At 48.2% G+C, this 15,473-nt stretch overlaps 13 non-coding genes across 13 annotated transcripts; all 13 read left to right on the plus strand.

Moving 5' to 3' along the window:
* The first annotated feature begins 82 nt into the window (after positions 1 to 82).
* TRNAP-UGG (transfer RNA proline (anticodon UGG)) lies at positions 83 to 154 on the plus strand. Its single transcript has one exon. It is a non-coding gene; the product is annotated as a tRNA-Pro (tRNA).
* Positions 155 to 574: 420 nt separating this feature from the next.
* On the plus strand, positions 575 to 649 carry TRNAV-CAC (transfer RNA valine (anticodon CAC)). The gene has a single exon. It is a non-coding gene; the product is annotated as a tRNA-Val (tRNA).
* Positions 650 to 1,964: 1,315 nt separating this feature from the next.
* TRNAP-UGG (transfer RNA proline (anticodon UGG)) lies at positions 1,965 to 2,036 on the plus strand. Its single transcript has one exon. It is a non-coding gene; the product is annotated as a tRNA-Pro (tRNA).
* A 2,906-nt stretch (positions 2,037 to 4,942) lies between these two features.
* TRNAP-UGG (transfer RNA proline (anticodon UGG)) lies at positions 4,943 to 5,014 on the plus strand. Its single transcript has one exon. It is a non-coding gene; the product is annotated as a tRNA-Pro (tRNA).
* Positions 5,015 to 5,434: 420 nt separating this feature from the next.
* Positions 5,435 to 5,509, plus strand: TRNAV-CAC (transfer RNA valine (anticodon CAC)). Its single transcript has one exon. It is a non-coding gene; the product is annotated as a tRNA-Val (tRNA).
* A 1,311-nt stretch (positions 5,510 to 6,820) lies between these two features.
* On the plus strand, positions 6,821 to 6,892 carry TRNAP-UGG (transfer RNA proline (anticodon UGG)). Its single transcript has one exon. It is a non-coding gene; the product is annotated as a tRNA-Pro (tRNA).
* A 1,808-nt stretch (positions 6,893 to 8,700) lies between these two features.
* Positions 8,701 to 8,772, plus strand: TRNAP-UGG (transfer RNA proline (anticodon UGG)). Its single transcript has one exon. It is a non-coding gene; the product is annotated as a tRNA-Pro (tRNA).
* Positions 8,773 to 9,192: 420 nt separating this feature from the next.
* TRNAV-CAC (transfer RNA valine (anticodon CAC)) lies at positions 9,193 to 9,265 on the plus strand. The gene has a single exon. It is a non-coding gene; the product is annotated as a tRNA-Val (tRNA).
* A 1,799-nt stretch (positions 9,266 to 11,064) lies between these two features.
* Positions 11,065 to 11,137, plus strand: TRNAV-UAC (transfer RNA valine (anticodon UAC)). The gene has a single exon. It is a non-coding gene; the product is annotated as a tRNA-Val (tRNA).
* A 1,315-nt stretch (positions 11,138 to 12,452) lies between these two features.
* Positions 12,453 to 12,524, plus strand: TRNAP-UGG (transfer RNA proline (anticodon UGG)). Its single transcript has one exon. It is a non-coding gene; the product is annotated as a tRNA-Pro (tRNA).
* A 420-nt stretch (positions 12,525 to 12,944) lies between these two features.
* On the plus strand, positions 12,945 to 13,017 carry TRNAV-CAC (transfer RNA valine (anticodon CAC)). The gene has a single exon. It is a non-coding gene; the product is annotated as a tRNA-Val (tRNA).
* Positions 13,018 to 14,332: 1,315 nt separating this feature from the next.
* On the plus strand, positions 14,333 to 14,404 carry TRNAP-UGG (transfer RNA proline (anticodon UGG)). The gene has a single exon. It is a non-coding gene; the product is annotated as a tRNA-Pro (tRNA).
* Positions 14,405 to 14,824: 420 nt separating this feature from the next.
* TRNAV-CAC (transfer RNA valine (anticodon CAC)) lies at positions 14,825 to 14,897 on the plus strand. The gene has a single exon. It is a non-coding gene; the product is annotated as a tRNA-Val (tRNA).
* Positions 14,898 to 15,473: the final 576 nt, after the last annotated feature.

Below are 15,473 nucleotides of genomic sequence, written 5' to 3' on the forward strand. Positions count from 1 at the left end.
TCAGGAATAGGCATTCTTGGCCTCGAATCCTAAGGGGGGTGCAAACGCTGAGGACAATTCCGTCAAATGCTCAAAGGACCGTGGCTCGTTGGTCTAGGGGTATGATTCTCGCTTTGGGTGCGAGAGGTCCCGGGTTCAAATCCCGGACGAGCCCAATCAAGGTGGTTAACTTGAGCTCCTTTTTTTTGTTTTTTCAATGTTATTTTCATTGGACAGACTCTCTGGTTTTCTCGGTAAGCAGTAGTCGATGAACAATTCACTTCCTGAACCTCTTTGCGTGCCATGTCCTTGCGACAAGCACTTTGTGTTCTCTGTTAGCTCTCAGTAACATTCCTTGATTTGCTTGTGAGTTTTGGCCGTCCGATCTCAAAGTGGAAATATGTCCTTCCCTCTGTACGCTGCATAGGCCCTCAGCTGGCATACTTGTATATGTGCGCATGCTTGATAGGACGTATGTTTTAGGCTGGATTGTGTGAGCTTCAGGCGCAAGGCATTTGATTAGTCTTTAAGCAGGTCCACTTGCACTGCCCTTTGCACCTGTTCTCCCAGTCCCTACAAAGGTGAGCAAGCAGCTGTTTCTGTAGTGTAGTGGTTATCACGTTCGCCTCACACGCGAAAGGTCCCCCCGGTTCGAGACCGGGCAGAAACACTCTCTGCTGGCATTTTACACAAAATAGTTTTTTTCCCCTTTTGTCACACACAAATGTAAAGTATGAACTTATTTGCGTTCCCATGGAAATAGCATATGCTCTCAAGAGCTTGAGAAATACACTGGGAAGGCAAGCATCCTCACATGTATTCTGTATATGGGGCCAATAAAAAAATGCACGCGCTTGCATTTTGTGTATGTAATGTTGCAGAGCACAGAGAGGATTTATTTTCCCTACTGCTGGGTATTTGGGTCTCTGGGATCACAGTTGGGTCCGCTCCGTCCTCTGAAATGGTCCATATTAGTTACATAGGTTAGTGTACCAAAGAAATAATACATTTTCATATACAGCTTCTTCATTTCTGTGTTCTGAGGGATTACCAGTTGTAAGAAATGCACTTGCCGGTACAGTGATTCCCTGGCTTTCTCTGGCCCGAGAAAGCTTTTCCTCTGAAGTGGGAACAGAAGTTGGACTGCTTCTGCTGAACTTCCTGAAAGCAGAGCTGGCGGGAGGAGGGACTTTTTGAGTGCTGGGAAAATTTGAGCTGGAAATTTGCATCGGCTGGACAGAGATTGCTTGGAGCAGCCAAAATATAATAACGGCCATGGCGCTCAAGTAAAGCAGAAAGCTTTTAGTATACACCTTTTGCACTCTTGTCAACGAAGCTGGGCTCTGTGAATGCTCACCCTACGCAAGAAAAGAGAACAGACTTTGCTGGTGACCTAAATATATCTCGCCTGATCGAGCACGATCGAGCTCTGAGTGAGCAGCTGTGCAATGGTCATCTTTACCAAAGGGGAGATGCTGCTTTTTCCAGTGTCACGCCCATGCTCTCAGGGCTGGAGGGAGGAGGGCTGCTTTTTGTTTTTACAGGCAAAAGGAAAGGCCCAGCCCTCAGAGCTTCTGCCAATGCAGATCCCAGCAGGTGCAAAATAAAGGCTCTCCCCCACCTTGCCAGCTGCAGATTGATCAGAAGACTGCTAGTCTAGTGTGTTGGGCCACTTTCTCTCTTCTGTGTATCGTCCCCTCTTATTACATAAACAGCATAAGAGGAATAAAGGAAGGAAGGAAGGAAGGAAGGAACAGTGTATCGCAAGCACCTTCCACCCTGATGTCAATGGGCCACCAACCTTCGGGATGAGGAGGAGACCTGTGAAGACAGTCAGAGCGTGCCGACTGGGGCATTCATTTGGCTCATACACCGACAAGGCTTTCAGCGGCAGGAACAAACTTCAGGAATAGGCATTCTTGGCCTCGAATCCTAAGGGGGGTGCAAACGCTGAGGACAATTCCGTCAAATGCTCAAAGGACCGTGGCTCGTTGGTCTAGGGGTATGATTCTCGCTTTGGGTGCGAGAGGTCCCGGGTTCAAATCCCGGACGAGCCCAATCAAGGTGGTTAACTTGAGCTCCTTTTTTTTGTTTTTTCAATGTTATTTTCATTGGACAGACTCTCTGGTTTTCTCGGTAAGCAGTAGTTGATGAACAATTCACTTCCTGAACCTCTTTGCGTGCCATGTCCTTGCGACAAGCACTTTGTGTTCTCTGTTAGCTCTCAGTAACATTCCTTGATTTGCTTGTGAGTTTTGGCCGTCCGATCTCAAAGTGGAAATATGTCCTTCCCTCTGTACGCTGCATAGGCCCTCAGCTGGCATACTTGTATATGTGCGCATGCTTGATAGGACGTATGTTTTAGGCTGGATTGTGTGAGCTTCAGGCGCAAGGCATTTGATTAGTCTTTAAGCAGGTCCACTTGCACTGCCCTTTGCACCTGTTCTCCCAGTCCCTACAAAGGTGAGCAAGCAGCTGTTTCTGTAGTGTAGTGGTTATCACGTTCGCCTCACACGCGAAAGGTCCCCTGTTCGAGACCGGGCAGAAACACTCTCTGCTGGCATTTTACACAAAATAGTTTTTTTCCCCTTTTGTCACACACAAATGTAAAGTATGAACTTATTTGTTGCCTAGGGATCTAGGCCCAAAGGCTGAGGGCCCCTGTCGCCTTGACGGGGGGGCAGTATGGCGGCCACGAATTCCCCTGAGTCCACTTTCGCGTTGTTGGAATGGCCCATGGCTGAGGCCTGCGCATCCACCCTCTCGTGGATGCGGGCGAGTTCACTGACCTCGGGCATGGTGAGCGGTTTCTTGAGGAGCTGTTTCTTGAGTGCGGGGGAGAGGCATCCCTCGATCACCCTCAGCCGGATAGCTTCCTCTAACGAGAACGCATCAAATTGGCAGTTCGCCCCTTTCACCCGTAGACGTGTGATGAATTCGTCGACGGTCTCTTGCGGGAGTTGGGTGCATTGATTGAACAGGTATCTTTCATAGTCCCGATTGACTTCGATGATAAGCAGTTTGTCCAAAGCGCCGATCAGCTTGGGAAAAGTGTCCTGGTCTGTGGGCGGAATGGCCTTGACGACCGTTTTGATCTCTCCCCCTACCAGGTTAAGGAAAATGTCTCTCATATTGGGGGAGTCCCCGTCGCCGGAACCTCTCACGAAGTGTCGAAAATCGTCCATCCAGTCGGTCCATCTGGGGCCTTTGGTGGCCTGAGGAGTCATAGTGAACGGCGGGGGCAGTCGTAGTTGAATCGACTTCGCCACCCGTGGCAGTTGAGGCGAGCCCTGGCTGGACCCCGGGTTGGAGGTGCTCATGGCGCCTGGGAGAGAAGGCCCACGGGTGCGCGGGCGGGGTCGCTTCCGCGGAGGTTCGACGGAGGAGGTCCGGCAAGGCGGATTCGGCGGAGTGCCGTGTTGCGCGGAGGTGGAGCAGGAGGAGGGGGCTCGCTGGATCGGCCACCACAGGCGGACTGCCGTAGGAGGAGGACTCCGGTGCGCGGGAGAGATCCTCGTCGCCAAATGTTGCCTAGGGATCTAGGCCCAAATGAAGGACGCACACACGGAGAGATAAGAGGAACTTCTTTATTCTTTCACAACCAAACTGGCACTGGCCCTCGCAGCGCACGTGCCCCATAACCCCCTTGCCCAGTCAAACTCCGCCTTTCCAACGGAGGGGGCTCACGAGCGTTAACCCCTTGAGTCCCGGGTAACATTATTTGCGTTCCCATGGAAATAGCATATGCTCTCAAGAGCTTGAGAAATACACTGGGAAGGCAAGCATCCTCACATGTATTCTGTATATGGGGCCAATAAAAAAATGCACGCGCTTGCATTTTGTGTATGTAATGTTGCAGAGCACAGAGAGGATTTATTTTCCCTACTGCTGGGTATTTGGGTCTCTGGGATCACAGTTGGGTCCGCTCCGTCCTCTGAAATGGTCCATATTAGTTACATAGGTTAGTGTACCAAAGAAATAATACATTTTCATATACAGCTTCTTCATTTCTGTGTTCTGAGGGATTACCAGTTGTAAGAAATGCACTTGCCGGTACAGTGATTCCCTGGCTTTCTCTGGCCCGAGAAAGCTTTTCCTCTGAAGTGGGAACAGAAGTTGGACTGCTTCTGCTGAACTTCCTGAAAGCAGAGCTGGCGGGAGGAGGGACTTTTTGAGTGCTGGGAAAATTTGAGCTGGAAATTTGCATCGGCTGGACAGAGATTGCTTGGAGCAGCCAAAATATAATAACGGCCATGGCGCTCAAGTAAAGCAGAAAGCTTTTAGTATACACCTTTTGCACTCTTGTCAACGAAGCTGGGCTCTGTGAATGCTCACCCTACGCAAGAAAAGAGAACAGACTTTGCTGGTGACCTAAATATATCTCGCCTGATCGAGCACGATCGAGCTCTGAGTGAGCAGCTGTGCAATGGTCATCTTTACCAAAGGGGAGATGCTGCTTTTTCCAGTGTCACGCCCATGCTCTCAGGGCTGGAGGGAGGAGGGCTGCTTTTTGTTTTTACAGGCAAAAGGAAAGGCCCAGCCCTCAGAGCTTCTGCCAATGCAGATCCCAGCAGGTGCAAAATAAAGGCTCTCCCCCACCTTGCCAGCTGCAGATTGATCAGAAGACTGCTAGTCTAGTGTGTTGGGCCACTTTCTCTCTTCTGTGTATCGTCCCCTCTTATTACATAAACAGCATAAGAGGAATAAAGGAAGGAAGGAAGGAAGGAAGGAACAGTGTATCGCAAGCACCTTCCACCCTGATGTCAATGGGCCACCAACCTTCGGGATGAGGAGGAGACCTGTGAAGACAGTCAGAGCGTGCCGACTGGGGCATTCATTTGGCTCATACACCGACAAGGCTTTCAGCGGCAGGAACAAACTTCAGGAATAGGCATTCTTGGCCTCGAATCCTAAGGGGGGTGCAAACGCTGAGGACAATTCCGTCAAATGCTCAAAGGACCGTGGCTCGTTGGTCTAGGGGTATGATTCTCGCTTTGGGTGCGAGAGGTCCCGGGTTCAAATCCCGGACGAGCCCAATCAAGGTGGTTAACTTGAGCTCCTTTTTTTTGTTTTTTCAATGTTATTTTCATTGGACAGACTCTCTGGTTTTCTCGGTAAGCAGTAGTCGATGAACAATTCACTTCCTGAACCTCTTTGCGTGCCATGTCCTTGCGACAAGCACTTTGTGTTCTCTGTTAGCTCTCAGTAACATTCCTTGATTTGCTTGTGAGTTTTGGCCGTCCGATCTCAAAGTGGAAATATGTCCTTCCCTCTGTACGCTGCATAGGCCCTCAGCTGGCATACTTGTATATGTGCGCATGCTTGATAGGACGTATGTTTTAGGCTGGATTGTGTGAGCTTCAGGCGCAAGGCATTTGATTAGTCTTTAAGCAGGTCCACTTGCACTGCCCTTTGCACCTGTTCTCCCAGTCCCTACAAAGGTGAGCAAGCAGCTGTTTCTGTAGTGTAGTGGTTATCACGTTCGCCTCACACGCGAAAGGTCCCCCCGGTTCGAGACCGGGCAGAAACACTCTCTGCTGGCATTTTACACAAAATAGTTTTTTTCCCCTTTTGTCACACACAAATGTAAAGTATGAACTTATTTGCGTTCCCATGGAAATAGCATATGCTCTCAAGAGCTTGAGAAATACACTGGGAAGGCAAGCATCCTCACATGTATTCTGTATATGGGGCCAATAAAAAAATGCACGCGCTTGCATTTTGTGTATGTAATGTTGCAGAGCACAGAGAGGATTTATTTTCCCTACTGCTGGGTATTTGGGTCTCTGGGATCACAGTTGGGTCCGCTCCGTCCTCTGAAATGGTCCATATTAGTTACATAGGTTAGTGTACCAAAGAAATAATACATTTTCATATACAGCTTCTTCATTTCTGTGTTCTGAGGGATTACCAGTTGTAAGAAATGCACTTGCCGGTACAGTGATTCCCTGGCTTTCTCTGGCCCGAGAAAGCTTTTCCTCTGAAGTGGGAACAGAAGTTGGACTGCTTCTGCTGAACTTCCTGAAAGCAGAGCTGGCGGGAGGAGGGACTTTTTGAGTGCTGGGAAAATTTGAGCTGGAAATTTGCATCGGCTGGACAGAGATTGCTTGGAGCAGCCAAAATATAATAACGGCCATGGCGCTCAAGTAAAGCAGAAAGCTTTTAGTATACACCTTTTGCACTCTTGTCAACGAAGCTGGGCTCTGTGAATGCTCACCCTACGCAAGAAAAGAGAACAGACTTTGCTGGTGACCTAAATATATCTCGCCTGATCGAGCACGATCGAGCTCTGAGTGAGCAGCTGTGCAATGGTCATCTTTACCAAAGGGGAGATGCTGCTTTTTCCAGTGTCACGCCCATGCTCTCAGGGCTGGAGGGAGGAGGGCTGCTTTTTGTTTTTACAGGCAAAAGGAAAGGCCCAGCCCTCAGAGCTTCTGCCAATGCAGATCCCAGCAGGTGCAAAATAAAGGCTCTCCCCCACCTTGCCAGCTGCAGATTGATCAGAAGACTGCTAGTCTAGTGTGTTGGGCCACTTTCTCTCTTCTGTGTATCGTCCCCTCTTATTACATAAACAGCATAAGAGGAATAAAGGAAGGAAGGAAGGAAGGAACAGTGTATCGCAAGCACCTTCCACCCTGATGTCAATGGGCCACCAACCTTCGGGATGAGGAGGAGACCTGTGAAGACAGTCAGAGCGTGCCGACTGGGGCATTCATTTGGCTCATACACCGACAAGGCTTTCAGCGGCAGGAACAAACTTCAGGAATAGGCATTCTTGGCCTCGAATCCTAAGGGGGGTGCAAACGCTGAGGACAATTCCGTCAAATGCTCAAAGGACCGTGGCTTGTTGGTCTAGGGGTATGATTCTCGCTTTGGGTGCGAGAGGTCCCGGGTTCAAATCCCGGACGAGCCCAATCAAGGTGGTTAACTTGAGCTCCTTTTTTTTGTTTTTTCAATGTTATTTTCATTGGACAGACTCTCTGGTTTTCTCGGTAAGCAGTAGTCGATGAACAATTCACTTCCTGAACCTCTTTGCGTGCCATGTCCTTGCGACAAGCACTTTGTGTTCTCTGTTAGCTCTCAGTAACATTCCTTGATTTGCTTGTGAGTTTTGGCCGTCCGATCTCAAAGTGGAAATATGTCCTTCCCTCTGTACGCTGCATAGGCCCTCAGCTGGCATACTTGTATATGTGCGCATGCTTGATAGGACGTATGTTTTAGGCTGGATTGTGTGAGCTTCAGGCGCAAGGCATTTGATTAGTCTTTAAGCAGGTCCACTTGCACTGCCCTTTGCACCTGTTCTCCCAGTCCCTACAAAGGTGAGCAAGCAGCTGTTTCTGTAGTGTAGTGGTTATCAGGTTCGCCTCACACGCGAAAGGTCCCCGGTTCAAGACCGGGCAGAAACACTCTCTGCTGGCATTTTACACAAAATAGTTTTTTTCCCCTTTTGTCACACACAAATGTAAAGTATGAACTTATTTGCGTTCCCATGGAAATAGCATATGCTCTCAAGAGCTTGAGAAATACACTGGGAAGGCAAGCATCCTCACATGTATTCTGTATATGGGGCCAATAAAAAAATGCACGCGCTTGCATTTTGTGTATGTAATGTTGCAGAGCACAGAGAGGATTTATTTTCCCTACTGCTGGGTATTTGGGTCTCTGGGATCACAGTTGGGTCCGCTCCGTCCTCTGAAATGGTCCATATTAGTTACATAGGTTAGTGTACCAAAGAAATAATACATTTTCATATACAGCTTCTTTATTTCTGTGTTCTGAGGGATTACCAGTTGTAAGAAATGCACTTGCCGGTACAGTGATTCCCTGGCTTTCTCTGGCCCGAGAAAGCTTTTCCTCTGAAGTGGGAACAGAAGTTGGACTGCTTCTGCTGAACTTCCTGAAAGCAGAGCTGGCGGGAGGAGGGACTTTTTGAGTGCTGGGAAAATTTGAGCTGGAAATTTGCATCGGCTGGACAGAGATTGCTTGGAGCAGCCAAAATATAATAACGGCCATGGCGCTCAAGTAAAGCAGAAAGCTTTTAGTATACACCTTTTGCACTCTTGTCAACGAAGCTGGGCTCTGTGAATGCTCACCCTACGCAAGAAAAGAGAACAGACTTTGCTGGTGACCTAAATATATCTCGCCTGATCGAGCACGATCGAGCTCTGAGTGAGCAGCTGTGCAATGGTCATCTTTACCAAAGGGGAGATGCTGCTTTTTCCAGTGTCACGCCCATGCTCTCAGGGCTGGAGGGAGGAGGGCTGCTTTTTGTTTTTACAGGCAAAAGGAAAGGCCCAGCCCTCAGAGCTTCTGCCAATGCAGATCCCAGCAGGTGCAAAATAAAGGCTCTCCCCCACCTTGCCAGCTGCAGATTGATCAGAAGACTGCTAGTCTAGTGTGTTGGGCCACTTTCTCTCTTCTGTGTATCGTCCCCTCTTATTACATAAACAGCATAAGAGGAATAAAGGAAGGAAGGAAGGAAGGAAGGAACAGTGTATCGCAAGCACCTTCCACCCTGATGTCAATGGGCCACCAACCTTCGGGATGAGGAGGAGACCTGTGAAGACAGTCAGAGCGTGCCGACTGGGGCATTCATTTGGCTCATACACCGACAAGGCTTTCAGCGGCAGGAACAAACTTCAGGAATAGGCATTCTTGGCCTCGAATCCTAAGGGGGGTGCAAACGCTGAGGACAATTCCGTCAAATGCTCAAAGGACCGTGGCTCGTTGGTCTAGGGGTATGATTCTCGCTTTGGGTGCGAGAGGTCCCGGGTTCAAATCCCGGACGAGCCCAATCAAGGTGGTTAACTTGAGCTCCTTTTTTTTGTTTTTTCAATGTTATTTTCATTGGACAGACTCTCTGGTTTTCTCGGTAAGCAGTAGTCGATGAACAAGTCACTTCCTGAACCTCTTTGCGTGCCATGTCCTTGCGACAAGCACTTTGTGTTCTCTGTTAGCTCTCAGTAACATTCCTTGATTTGCTTGTGAGTTTTGGCCGTCCGATCTCAAAGTGGAAATATGTCCTTCCCTCTGTACGCTGCATAGGCCCTCAGCTGGCATACTTGTATATGTGCGCATGCTTGATAGGACGTATGTTTTAGGCTGGATTGTGTGAGCTTCAGGCGCAAGGCATTTGATTAGTCTTTAAGCAGGTCCACTTGCACTGCCCTTTGCACCTGTTCTCCCAGTCCCTACAAAGGTGAGCAAGCAGCTGTTTCTGTAGTGTAGTGGTTATCACGTTCGCCTCACACGCGAAAGGTCCCCGGTTCGAGACCGGGCAGAAACACTCTCTGCTGGCATTTTACACAAAATAGTTTTTTTCCCCTTTTGTCACACACAAATGTAAAGTATGAACTTATTTGCGTTCCCATGGAAATAGCATATGCTCTCAAGAGCTTGAGAAATACACTGGGAAGGCAAGCATCCTCACATGTATTCTGTATATGGGGCCAATAAAAAAATGCACGCGCTTGCATTTTGTGTATGTAATGTTGCAGAGCACAGAGAGGATTTATTTTCCCTACTGCTGGGTATTTGGGTCTCTGGGATCACAGTTGGGTCCGCTCCGTCCTCTGAAATGGTCCATATTAGTTACATAGGTTAGTGTACCAAAGAAATAATACATTTTCATATACAGCTTCTTCATTTCTGTGTTCTGAGGGATTACCAGTTGTAAGAAATGCACTTGCCGGTACAGTGATTCCCTGGCTTTCTCTGGCCCGAGAAAGCTTTTCCTCTGAAGTGGGAACAGAAGTTGGACTGCTTCTGCTGAACTTCCTGAAAGCAGAGCTGGCGGGAGGAGGGACTTTTTGAGTGCTGGGAAAATTTGAGCTGGAAATTTGCATCGGCTGGACAGAGATTGCTTGGAGCAGCCAAAATATAATAACGGCCATGGCGCTCAAGTAAAGCAGAAAGCTTTTAGTATACACCTTTTGCACTCTTGTCAACGAAGCTGGGCTCTGTGAATGCTCACCCTACGCAAGAAAAGAGAACAGACTTTGCTGGTGACCTAAATATATCTCACCTGATCGAGCACGATCGAGCTCTGAGTGAGCAGCTGTGCAATGGTCATCTTTACCAAAGGGGAGATGCTGCTTTTTCCAGTGTCACGCCCATGCTCTCAGGGCTGGAGGGAGGAGGGCTGCTTTTTGTTTTTACAGGCAAAAGGAAAGGCCCAGCCCTCAGAGCTTCTGCCAATGCAGATCCCAGCAGGTGCAAAATAAAGGCTCTCCCCCACCTTGCCAGCTGCAGATTGATCAGAAGACTGCTAGTCTAGTGTGTTGGGCCACTTTCTCTCTTCTGTGTATCGTCCCCTCTTATTACATAAACAGCATAAGAGGAATAAAGGAAGGAAGGAAGGAAGGAAGGAACAGTGTATCGCAAGCACCTTCCACCCTGATGTCAATGGGCCACCAACCTTCGGGATGAGGAGGAGACCTGTGAAGACAGTCAGAGCGTGCCGACTGGGGCATTCATTTGGCTCATACACCGACAAGGCTTTCAGCGGCAGGAACAAACTTCAGGAATAGGCATTCTTGGCCTCGAATCCTAAGGGGGGTGCAAACGCTGAGGACAATTCCGTCAAATGCTCAAAGGACCGTGGCTCGTTGGTCTAGGGGTATGATTCTCGCTTTGGGTGCGAGAGGTCCCGGGATTTGCGAGCCCAATCAAGGTGGTTAACTTGAGCTCCTTTTTTTTGTTTTTTCAATGTTATTTTCATTGGACAGACTCTCTGGTTTTCTCGGTAAGCAGTAGTCGATGAACAATTCACTTCCTGAACCTCTTTGCGTGCCATGTCCTTGCGACAAGCACTTTGTGTTCTCTGTTAGCTCTCAGTAACATTCCTTGATTTGCTTGTGAGTTTTGGCCGTCCGATCTCAAAGTGGAAATATGTCCTTCCCTCTGTACGCTGCATAGGCCCTCAGCTGGCATACTTGTATATGTGCGCATGCTTGATAGGACGTATGTTTTAGGCTGGATTGTGTGAGCTTCAGGCGCAAGGCATTTGATTAGTCTTTAAGCAGGTCCACTTGCACTGCCCTTTGCACCTGTTCTCCCAGTCCCTACAAAGGTGAGCAAGCAGCTGTTTCTGTAGTGTAGTGGTTATCACGTTCGCCTTACACGCGAAAGGTCCCCGGTTCGAGACCGGGCAGAAACACTCTCTGCTGGCATTTTACACAAAATAGTTTTTTTCCCCTTTTGTCACACACAAATGTAAAGTATGAACTTATTTGCGTTCCCATGGAAATAGCATATGCTCTCAAGAGCTTGAGAAATACACTGGGAAGGCAAGCATCCTCACATGTATTCTGTATATGGGGCCAATAAAAAAATGCACGCGCTTGCATTTTGTGTATGTAATGTTGCAGAGCACAGAGAGGATTTATTTTCCCTACTGCTGGGTATTTGGGTCTCTGGGATCACAGTTGGGTCCGCTCCGTCCTCTGAAATGGTCCATATTAGTTACATAGGTTAGTGTACCAAAGAAATAATACATTTTCATATACAGCTTCTTCATTTCTGTGTTCTGAGGGATTACCAGTTGTAAGAAATGCACTTGCCGGTACAGTGATTCCCTGGCTTTCTCTGGCCCGAGAAAGCTTTTCCTCTGAAGTGGGAACAGAAGTTGGACTGCTTCTGCTGAACTTCCTGAAAGCAGAGCTGGCGGGAGGAGGGACTTTTTGAGTGCTGGGAAAATTTGAGCTGGAAATTTGCATCGGCTGGACAGAGATTGCTTGGAGCAGCCAAAATATAATAACGGCCATGGCGCTCAAGTAAAGCAGAAAGCTTTTAGTATACACCTTTTGCACTCTTGTCAACGAAGCTGGGCTCTGTGAATGCTCACCCTACGCAAGAAAAGAGAACAGACTTTGCTGGTGACCTAAATATATCTCGCCTGATCGAGCACGATCGAGCTCTGAGTGAGCAGCTGTGCAATGGTCATCTTTACCAAAGGGGAGATGCTGCTTTTTCCAGTGTCACGCCCATGCTCTCAGGGCTGGAGGGAGGAGGGCTGCTTTTTGTTTTTACAGGCAAAAGGAAAGGCCCAGCCCTCAGAGCTTCTGCCAATGCAGATCCCAGCAGGTGCAAAATAAAGGCTCTCCCCCACCTTGCCAGCTGCAGATTGATCAGAAGACTGCTAGTCTAGTGTGTTGGGCCACTTTCTCTCTTCTGTGTATCGTCCCCTCTTATTACATAAACAGCATAAGAGGAATAAAGGAAGGAAGGAAGGAAGGAAGGAACAGTGTATCGCAAGCACCTTCCACCCTGATGTCAATGGGCCACCAACCTTCGGGATGAGGAGGAGACCTGTGAAGACAGTCAGAGCGTGCCGACTGGGGCATTCATTTGGCTCATACACCGACAAGGCTTTCAGCGGCAGGAACAAACTTCAGGAATAGGCATTCTTGGCCTCGAATCCTAAGGGGGGTGCAAACGCTGAGGACAATTCCGTCAAATGCTCAAAGGACCGTGGCTCGTTGGTCTAGGGGTATGATTCTCGCTTTGGGTGCGAGAGGTCCCGGGTTCAAATCCCGGACGAGCCCAATCAAGGTGGTTAACTTGAGCTCCTTTTTTTTGTTTTTTCAATGTTATTTTCATTGGACAGACTCTCTGGTTTTCTCGGTAAGCAGTAGTCGATGAACAATTCACTTCCTGAACCTCTTTGCGTGCCATGTCCTTGCGACAAGCACTTTGTGTTCTCTGTTAGCTCTCAGTAACATTCCTTGATTTGCTTGTGAGTTTTGGCCGTCCGATCTCAAAGTGGAAATATGTCCTTCCCTCTGTACGCTGCATAGGCCCTCAGCTGGCATACTTGTATATGTGCGCATGCTTGATAGGACGTATGTTTTAGGCTGGATTGTGTGAGCTTCAGGCGCAAGGCATTTGATTAGTCTTTAAGCAGGTCCACTTGCACTGCCCTTTGCACCTGTTCTCCCAGTCCCTACAAAGGTGAGCAAGCAGCTGTTTCTGTAGTGTAGTGGTTATCACGTTCGCCTCACACGCGAAAGGTCCCCGGTTCGAGACCGGGCAGAAACACTCTCTGCTGGCATTTTACACAAAATAGTTTTTTTCCCCTTTTGTCACACACAAATGTAAAGTATGAATTTATTTGCGTTCCCATGGAAATAGCATATGCTCTCAAGAGCTTGAGAAATACACTGGGAAGGCAAGCATCCTCACATGTATTCTGTATATGGGGCCAATAAAAAAATGCACGCGCTTGCATTTTGTGTATGTAATGTTGCAGAGCACAGAGAGGATTTATTTTCCCTACTGCTGGGTATTTGGGTCTCTGGGATCACAGTTGGGTCCGCTCCGTCCTCTGAAATGGTCCATATTAGTTACATAGGTTAGTGTACCAAAGAAATAATACATTTTCATATACAGCTTCTTCATTTCTGTGTTCTGAGGGATTACCAGTTGTAAGAAATGCACTTGCCGGTACAGTGATTCCCTGGCTTTCTCTGGCCCGAGAAAGCTTTTCCTCTGAAGTGGGAACAGAAGTTGGACTGCTTCTGCTGAACTTCCTGAAAGCAGAGCTGGCGGGAGGAGGGACTTTTTGAGTGCTGGGAAAATTTGAGCTGGAAATTTGCATCGGCTGGACAGAGATTGCTTGGAGCAGCCAAAATATAATAACGGCCATGGCGCTCAAGTAAAGCAGAAAGCTTTTAGTATACACCTTTTGCACTCTTGTCAACGAAGCTGGGCTCTGTGAATGCTCACCCTACGCAAGAAAAGAGAACAGACTTTGCTGGTGACCTAAATATATCTCGCCTGATCGAGCACGATCGAGCTCTGAGTGAGCAGCTGTGCAATGGTCATCTTTACCAAAGGGGAGATGCTGCTTTTTCCAGTGTCACGCCCATGCTCTCAGGGCTGGAGGGAGGAGGGCTGCTTTTTGTTTTTACAGGCAAAAGGAAAGGCCCAGCCCTCAGAGCTTCTGCCAATGCAGATCCCAGCAGGTGCAAAATAAAGGCTCTCCCCCACCTTGCCAGCTGCAGATTGATCAGAAGACTGCTAGTCTAGTGTGTTGGGCCACTTTCTCTCTTCTGTGTATCGTCCCCTCTTATTACATAAACAGCATAAGAGGAATAAAGGAAGGAAGGAAGGAAGGAAGGAACAGTGTATCGCAAGCACCTTCCACCCTGATGTCAATGGGCCACCAACCTTCGGGATGAGGAGGAGACCTGTGAAGACAGTCAGAGCGTGCCGACTGGGGCATTCATTTGGCTCATACACCGACAAGGCTTTCAGCGGCAGGAACAAACTTCAGGAATAGGCATTCTTGGCCTCGAATCCTACGGGGGGTGCAAACGCTGAGGACAATTCCGTCAAATGCTCAAAGGACCGTGGCTCGTTGGTCTAGGGGTATGATTCTCGCTTTGGGTGCGAGAGGTCCCGGGTTCAAATCCCGGACGAGCCCAATCAAGGTGGTTAACTTGAGCTCCTTTTTTTTGTTTTTTCAATGTTATTTTCATTGGACAGACTCTCTGGTTTTCTCGGTAAGCAGTAGTCGATGAACAATTCACTTCCTGAACCTCTTTGCGTGCCATGTCCTTGCGACAAGCACTTTGTGTTCTCTGTTAGCTCTCAGTAACATTCCTTGATTTGCTTGTGAGTTTTGGCCGTCCGATCTCAAAGTGGAAATATGTCCTTCCCTCTGTACGCTGCATAGGCCCTCAGCTGGCATACTTGTATATGTGCGCATGCTTGATAGGACGTATGTTTTAGGCTGGATTGTGTGAGCTTCAGGCGCAAGGCATTTGATTAGTCTTTAAGCAGGTCCACTTGCACTGCCCTTTGCACCTGTTCTCCCAGTCCCTACAAAGATGAGCAAGCAGCTGTTTCTGTAGTGTAGTGGTTATCACGTTCGCCTCACACGTGAAAGGTCCCCGGTTCGAGACCGGGCAGAAACACTCTCTGCTGGCATTTTACACAAAATAGTTTTTTTCCCCTTTTGTCACACACAAATGTAAAGTATGAACTTATTTGCGTTCCCATGGAAATAGCATATGCTCTCAAGAGCTTGAGAAATACACTGGGAAGGCAAGCATCCTCACATGTATTCTGTATATGGGGCCAATAAAAAAATGCACGCGCTTGCATTTTGTGTATGTAATGTTGCAGAGCACAGAGAGGATTTATTTTCCCTACTGCTGGGTATTTGGGTCTCTGGGATCACAGTTGGGTCCGCTCCGTCCTCTGAAATGGTCCATATTAGTTACATAGGTTAGTGTACCAAAGAAATAATACATTTTCATATACAGCTTCTTCATTTCTGTGTTCTGAGGGATTACCAGTTGTAAGAAATGCACTTGCCGGTACAGTGATTCCCTGGCTTTCTCTGGCCCGAGAAAGCTTTTCCTCTGAAGTGGGAACAGAAGTTGGACTGCTTCTGCTGAACTTCCTGAAAGCAGAGCTGGCGGGAGGAGGGACTTTTTGAGTGCTGGGAAAATTTGAGCTGGAAATTTGCATCGGCTGGACAGAGATTG

The sequence above is a fragment of the Ambystoma mexicanum genome, chromosome 2q, assembly GCF_040938575.1.
Source record: "Ambystoma mexicanum isolate Mex_15411 chromosome 2q, UKY_AmexF1_1, whole genome shotgun sequence".
Lineage (NCBI taxonomy): Eukaryota > Metazoa > Chordata > Amphibia > Caudata > Ambystomatidae > Ambystoma > Ambystoma mexicanum.